The sequence below is a fragment of the Quercus suber genome, unplaced genomic scaffold (genome assembly GCF_002906115.3).
Source record: "Quercus suber isolate HL8 unplaced genomic scaffold, Cork oak 2.0 scaffold_44, whole genome shotgun sequence".
Taxonomy (NCBI): Eukaryota; Viridiplantae; Streptophyta; class Magnoliopsida; order Fagales; family Fagaceae; genus Quercus; species Quercus suber.
This window is the reverse complement of record NW_027069509.1, coordinates 486136-492415: the sequence shown is the minus strand read 5'-3', so window position 1 is coordinate 492415 and position 6280 is coordinate 486136.

Sequence of the window (6280 nt, the reverse complement as noted above, 5' to 3'; positions counted from 1 at the left end):
TCTGGGATGAGACTCTCTCTATCTTGGCATGAGCTTGCACTACCTCTTGCTCAAGAAACCTCACCTTCGTATAGGCTTCAGACAACTCGCCATTTAGTGTCTCAATCTCACACTTAGCGTCTCAATCTCACACTTAGCCTCTTTATATCTGACCAAGAGACTTCGGTAATCTTCCTCAGCTTTCTTCATTTTCCTTACAGTTGCCTTGGCTACTCTGGTATACTCTCCCGACTTCTCAAGTAGTAAGGAGTAATTTTCTTGAAGATTAGCTGTATTCTCTTCATCTTCAGTGTCTAATTCTTCCACAATCCCAATAGACTCTGAATCAGAATGCTCACCAAGCTCCTTCACAAGTGTGCCCAAATCATCCGATGACTCCACATGAGTAATGGTCATGAATGCGGAGTAGTTTCCCTCTCCGTCACAGCTCTCTTCCGAGTCAGAATCAGAAGAGTCTGAATCACTGAGTGTCGTGGCATAAGCTTTGCCTTTTCCCCTCAGAAAATTTGGACACTCCTTCTTTAGATGTCCATGACCATTGCACTCATAGCATACAATTTCTGAAGGAGGTTGAAGCTCCCTCCCTTCTTTCCTTGTAAACTCTTTCCTATCACCTCTTGAAGATGAAAATTTTCCTCTGTTGAATGATTTCCCACTGTTCTTCATCTTCAGAAATTTGCGGAAGTTTTTCGCAAGAAATGCTACTTCCTTCTCCACCCCATCTTCTTCGGAGGAATCATCCATCCTTTCGGTGATGGTTTTAAGAGCAAGTGATTTACTCATCTTATGGGAAGGCAGTCCCATCTGATATGTTTGTAGAGACCTAACTAATTCTTGAATTTTAATCTCATCCAAATCCTTGCTTTCCTCTATGGCTATAACTTTTGCTCTAAAACTTTCAGGCAAGGACCTCAATACTTTTCTCACCACCTTAGCATCTTCAATCTTCTCCCCAAGATTGAGTTTAGCAATTACAATTTCATTGAGCTTCCCATAGAATGAATCAAATGGTTCATCATCACCCATCTTGAGCTCTTCAAATTTGGTGGTAAGCATCTGAAGTTTTGTGTCCTTAACTTTCTTTGTACCCTCATAAGTGGTCTCCAAAATCTCCCAAGCTTCTTTGGCAACAGTCATATGAGAGATCCTGTGGAATTCATCAGGAAACATAGCACAAAAAATAGTGTTTAAAGCTTTGCTATTAGCATTGGCTGCTGCTAGAGCTGCCTTATCCCAATTAGCCTTAGGTGCCTCCGGCTTAGTCCAGCCTAGCTCTATTGCATCCCAAACTGTATCTTCTATAGAGCATAAAAATGCTCTCATTCTGACTTTCCAGAATGCGTAATTGTTCCCATCGAAAAATGGTGGAACATTGAGCGATTGAGACCGGTCCATCTCAGATAGGGTCAAGGATCACACTAAGGTATTTAAACCACAGAAAGTGTACCCGCTCTGATACCAATTGAAAGCTCGAAAACGTGTTGAAAAACACAAGAGCTGTTTAGACCCCCAAATTAAAATTACGGCTTGGTTGATTTTACACTAACTTAATACAAGTGCGGAATAGTGTAAACACAAGTGTATAAACAAGAAACTACTCTAATTCATAATTAAAGCAACACAGCAGTAATAATGAAATTAAACAAGAGTAGGGAAGAAGGATGCAAACACAGAAAACACCGAGACGTGTTCTCGAAGAGGAAACCGAAGAACTCAGCAAAAAACCTCTCCGCCGCCCTCCAAGCGGAAATCGATCCACTAGACAATCAGTTGGGATACATGAGTAAGCAAGAGACCCTCCAAGCCTAATCTACCCGATGTACCTAAGCCCTCCAAGCTCCTACTCCAACAAGGCTTCTCGGAACCGTGTCTTGTCTTAGTTCTCCGGATCCCGTAACAAGCTCTATGTTGCATCTGCCATTCCAGGCTTCTTCCAATGCTTCCCAGCAGCACCAAAACGTCACTCAACACTCTCAAAGGGTGTGGTAAGTGTTTGGGCCATCAACCTCTCAATGGTGTAGAAATGGAAAGGGAAGGGTTGAGGAGATACCACAAGCAATTATATAGAGAAAGGTGTGGATGACAATCTCTAATTCCAAATGTGTTTGGCTAGGGTTTTCTCTCTGAAGCATTCCTCAACATTTGTGGGTAATGAGGGTTTATATAGGATAGGTGCAAAATGTGTGAGTCAGTCAGTACAGGTTGGCAGAACAGTATGTCTCGCGGGTGTCTCGCGGGAAGGCCTTACCCGCGAGATACTCGCGAAAGACAGCTGTCTCCACCTGTCCTGACTCTTCGCATTCCAGCATGTGCAAGGCACATGCTTCACTTCGCGGGAAGCTAAGTCGCGACATACCCGCGAGATTCCTTCAGCTTCCAAATTGCTTGAGTCTTCACACACTCTCTATCACACACCCCTTACATCAATTCCCACAACAAATACAGGGTATAAACAATTGATAGTAATTACAATCAAATTTGGCACGGAATAAAAGCCAACAAAACACATAGTTGTAAATCACAACTTTAGAGTTCCTAACATGATTCATATATGTCCTAACAATCTCCCCTTTGAAAATCCGTGACAAAACCACAACAAATAAATGAACATATGAGAGAAGTCATAAATCACTTAACTCATACTCACTTGTTAGATACAATAAAATCTATCCTAACATAAACTCTTGAAAAACTTTGCAAGAAGAGAGTTCATGGTAAGAAACTTTGATAAACAAAACTCATCAAGGCATCTTCGTGTGAAACAGAAATAAAAGATTGCATATAAGGTATAAGAAACATGTGCATAAAGAGAAAAAAGAAACAACACATGTTAAGGTATGTGAATAAGTACAATATTTGCTATCACCAAAATGGTCACAAGACCGATGTACAAAAGATAATGTATCTAAAATAGAAAGAAAAGAAAAGATGCAAAAAAATCCTCACTACATCCCTTATATACACTCCCCTTATCACAAAATTTCCTATACTAACCCTCCCCCTACGAGTATGACTACTCTCTTCTCAAAAATACTCTCCCTTTTTGTCACGAGTGACAAAGGACAAGTACATCAACTAGACATCTCATCATCACTGGGCGAGCTAGCACTATCATTCTCAGCAGCATTATCATTGCCGAAGCCATCATCACTCTCATCCTCGGACACCGGTGGAGATGAAGAAGAAGCAACAGTGAAACCACCCATGACAGCCTGTCGTCATGCGATACGACTAACATGGGTGTTCACCTCACACAACTCATCACTGAGAGTGTCAATAAGAGCATCCATGCACATGAGCTGTGCCATGATGGCCTCAACTGTTACTCCACCCGCTAAAGACGAAGGAGCAGAGGTGGATGGAGCAGTGGAAACAGGAGGAGTCGCTGTCGCCATCTCTGTTCGAGGCCACCTCGGTCTGAGTTATGCCTCACTCTGTCGAACGGTAGTAGCATCTATGACACAGATAACCGGAAAATGAGGAGACTCTAAAAATTAGACAGAAAAGTGGTGAAGAAGTCATGTGATAGTCAAAGGAAAAATGAGCTTATCACGGGTCATCATATCCTTATAGACATCTATAAAGGATAGAATGAAGTGAGAAGGGAAGTCGATAGAGATATCCTCTAAGAGAGATAGCAAAAATCAAGCATGAGACTCTGTAATAGTGTTATACTGAGACAAAGAATGAAGAATGAATGTCATCACCATATTAAGGAATCTTAGACCTTTTGTAAAGGTCGAGCAAGGGGTGTTTTGACAATCACCCTAAGAAAAAGGTGTCTCACAAAAGAGAGACAAGAGTTCGTCTTTGGACATATTCCTCAGTCGATCGCAACAGGGTAGTTAGGATCCACTACCCTAGGAAACTATAGTACCTCAAAGACAATCTCTGAAGTAAGTACAATGCGCATAGCTCGAATGTGAGAGAAGAAATGAGGTATAGAAGTATCAAATTTGTGCATATTGGAGTAAAACTCCTATATGGTCATAAAAGGGCACGTGACCGGGACGCCACACAGTGACTCCCAACACTTACTGTAGATGACAGTGGGTAGATTAGTATCGAAAAAATTCGATAAGATGACTTGGCATTCCAAATGAACACCTCATTTAAAGAAGTTCTCCGAAAAGTCTTTTCGGGCTTTATCATCATGGAACCGTACATGATAAGGTGTAGGGTTATAAGAAGAAGTAGATGCCCCAAAACGAAGAGGGTTCTGGGATGGAGTGGATTTGCGTTTGGGTGCCATAGTGCAAATTAACGCAAAAGAGAGAGAGAGAGAGAGAGAGAGAGAGAGAGAGAGAGTTAGAAAAGCACCAACATGACAATATATATAAGAATATAAAAACTTGAAAGTATGTATGCATGAAAATGCATGAACATGTGATATGCAAACTAAAATACATCATGGGCTCAGCCCAATCCAAACCCAACAGCACATAATCATTGCAACAGAGTAAACACACATCTAAAATGCATGAAACATTATGTAAAGTTGTTATTTACAACTATGTATTTTGTTGGCTTTTATTCCGTGCCAAATTTGATTGTAATTATTATCAATCGTTTATACCCTGTATCTATTGTGAGATTTGTTGTAAGGGTTGTGTGATAAAGAGAGAGTGTGAAGACTCAAGCATTTGAAGGCTGAAGAATTCTTGCAGGTATGTCGCGACCTAGCTTCTCGTGAAGTGAATCATGTGCCCTGCACATGTTGGAATGCGAAGAGTCAGGCCAGGTGGAGACAGTTGTGTTTCGCGAGTATCTCGCGGGTAAGGCCTTCTTGTGAGTTACCTGCGAGACACTTACGAGGCAATCTGTTTTGCCAGCCTGTACTGAACGACTCACACTTTCTGTGCCTATCCTATATATACCCTCATTACCCACAAATGTTGAGGAATGCTTCAGAGAGAAAAACCCTATCCAAACACATTGAGAATTAGAGATTGTCATCCCCACCTTTTTCTATACACTTGCTTGTGGTATCTCCTCGACCCTTCCCTCTCCATTTTCCATACCTTTGAGAGGTTGATAGCCCAAATACTTACCACACCCTTTGAGAGTGTTGAGTGGCGTTTTGGTGCTACTGGAAAGTATTGGAAAAAGCCAAGGATGGCAGATGCAACATGGAGCTTGTTGCGGGATTTGGAGAGCTAGACAAGACACGATTCCGAGAAGCCTTGTTGGAGTATGAGCTTGGAGGGCTTAGGTACATCGGATAAATTAGGCTTGGAGGGTCTCTTGCTAACCCATGTATCCCAACTGATTGTCTAGTGAATCGATTTCCGCTTGGAGGGCGGCGGAGAGGTTTTTCGCTGAATTCTTCAGTTTCCTCTTCGAAAACATGTCTCGGTGTTTTCTGTGTTTGCATCCTTCTTCCCTACTCTTTCATATTCCATTATACTGCTGTGTTGCTTAGTTTATGGATTAGAGTAGCTTATTTGTTCATCCGCTCGCATTTACACTATTCTGCACTTAGTATTAAGTTAGTGTAAAATCTATCGAGCCATAATTTTAATTGGGGGTTTAAATTGCTCTTGTGTTTTCAACACATTTTCGAGCTTTCACATTGTTATAATGCAAATGAAATGCAATGCATAATGATTTTAAAACATTTACACAAAAACCAACCCAAAAATTTTGTGAAAACAATTATAAAAAACCCCAAATTTTCAACAAAAACCCAAAAATTTAGGTAAAAAATGTGTAATGCATGATAAATGAGTGAAAAAGAGACATACCAGAAGCAGAGAAAGCACACAAAGGCCAAAGAACACGTGGGTTGGAGGTTTGGAGTGAGAGAGAGAGGTTTTGGGAGATGAAGAGACTTAAAGGATTGAGAGAGATTGAGAAAAGTGAAGCTAAAATCACGCTGACCCTTTAAGTAGAAGTTCATAATTCTCGATGGATCGAGGGCTATCGAGAATTAAAGAGAGAGAAATAGCTAACGAAGATCTGTTGAGAGGTGTCCATAGCAAGAGGGCTCGATGGATTGAGGTAGCTATCAAGAAGTTATCAAGCATCCAAAAGGTTTCTCAATGGATCGAAGTAACTATTGAGAACTGTTGGGTTTGTTTGAATGGGTTTTTTTTTCTGTTTATCAATCTGATGCTTGATATGTTTTATTCTCATGCTTGCTTTTCTGTCTTGAGTACTATTGTTGTTCTGTCCTCAGTGTTGCATATCATACCTATTACGTAATGTCTTGAAGACATGTGCTTAAGTGATTAGCGATTGTGTAAGTTAGTTATGTGCTGCATTTGGTTCATAGATTGCT